Here is a 1,663-nt window from a genome sequence, read left to right as displayed (position 1 = left end):
TCAAGGCCTAAAGCACACAGGATGAGGACGTCTGTGTGAATGTCTTTGCTTGCAATGCATCATCACAAACTTGTTTCTTACTCTTTTACTTCTTCCCTAAGCCTCTCAAAGCATCTACTCTTAACATTTCTTCGGGGCTGAAATGCCTAAGGGGAAACTCTTTAACTAATGTTGGACTGGCTGAGTCAGCTGGCTTCTAAGGCTTCCTTCTGCCTCCTGGCTCACACCTTCGGAAGGCTGAGGGTTTCCTTCTGCCTCTTGTGGTCCGTCTTCTGAAGAGTGGTCTTTGTCAGCCTCTGGCTTGTTCTGTGGGTTTCCTTCATTTTCCTCAGAAGACTTCTGCATGTTGAGTATTTTTCTATTATTTCCTTTTTGAATAAATTAATCCTGCAGAGATCCAAGAGATGTTCTTCCTTCTTCCCTCATTTGATTTGTGTCGTGCCCCAAAGACCAGGAGCCCTAAAAGGATCCAGGGCCTTTTTCTCCTCCAGCAATATGGAGCTGCTGCAGGGAAGCAGGCCCTGGACTGTAAGGACTTCTGCACACTAGGACTCCCTCCAGCCTTGTTCATTTGCATGTGGATACCCAACTGTCCCAGTACCATTTGATGAAAAGACTAGTCTTCCAAACTGAGTTGTCTTGGTTCCAATTACTCTTAAAATAGCGCAGGACAGAGACTAGAATCTATCCAAATTTTCTGTGAGCAGAGGAGAAACAGTGAAATAAATAATACCATTCTAGATGCCTCAATTCCTAAGTAGATCAGGACACTCTAGAATTTTGATTTGAAGCTTTGTCCATACTAAGCATGGACTTCTTTGCCAGCATTTATTAGTAGCTCAGTACCCTTGCATCGGCAAGATAGTCAAGTGACATCAAGCACAGGAAACTTCAGCACCATAATAAAGCCGTTCCAGTGTTCTGGGGCTCAGCTGGTGCCACTGTGGGAAATGAGCAGAGGGAAACAGGAGGGAGGGCCAGGTGGGGACCTGTGTCTGAGTGGGTACATATTTAGTAACAGTTTTCGTTATAAACCTATAGATTTTTACAAAAACCTAAATCTCAACCAAAGAAAGAAAAACTTTGTCTACCTAGTTCTTTTTCCTCATAGCCCATGGCCAAGTTTCATTCCTGCTCCAAACCAACATTGAAAGAGGAAAAAAAAAAAGGAACAACAACAAAACCCCCTTTTGCTCCCTGAAGCACACAATAGATTCATTGATCTGAGAACAAGTTAGTTCAATTGCTTGCTTTACCTTGCTGGGGTGGGGAGGGGATGGGACAAAAAACGCCTATAAAAACATGGCTTGTGGGAAAAGGCGGGATTACTTTAAAAAGCTTTTCTTTGTTCCTGTGGACATGCTACTCTACAGAGCCGGAGTTGTGTAGCGAGCAGTACCCGGGCTGAAAGGCCTTGCAGATTGATCATGGCTAAGCTACTGATCCAACCTGTGGTTCGGGCAAAACCAGAAGTCATCCTAAATTACCCACAGGAGAGACAAGCACAGTGATTCCTCTATAAGGACACACTCTTCGATTTCTACACTTCAGCTTTCAAGGATACCTCTGTGACACCCCCTTCCGCCCCCTGAGACATAGGAGTCTTTCCTCTACCCCATTCTCTATTCTTTGGATAGGATAAAGAACTGAAAACTACAAACAG

General features: G+C 44.3%; 1 pseudogene; it reads right to left on the bottom strand.

Moving 5' to 3' along the window:
* LOC136320050 (transcription elongation factor A protein-like 8) lies at positions 1 to 345 on the bottom strand (annotated as a pseudogene).
* Positions 346 to 1,663: the final 1,318 nt, after the last annotated feature.

The sequence above is a fragment of the Saccopteryx bilineata genome, chromosome 1 (genome assembly GCF_036850765.1).
Source record: "Saccopteryx bilineata isolate mSacBil1 chromosome 1, mSacBil1_pri_phased_curated, whole genome shotgun sequence".
NCBI classification, from domain to species: domain Eukaryota; kingdom Metazoa; phylum Chordata; class Mammalia; order Chiroptera; family Emballonuridae; genus Saccopteryx; species Saccopteryx bilineata.
The sequence above is the reverse complement of the archived record's forward strand: the minus strand, read 5'-3'. Positions and strand labels throughout refer to the sequence as shown.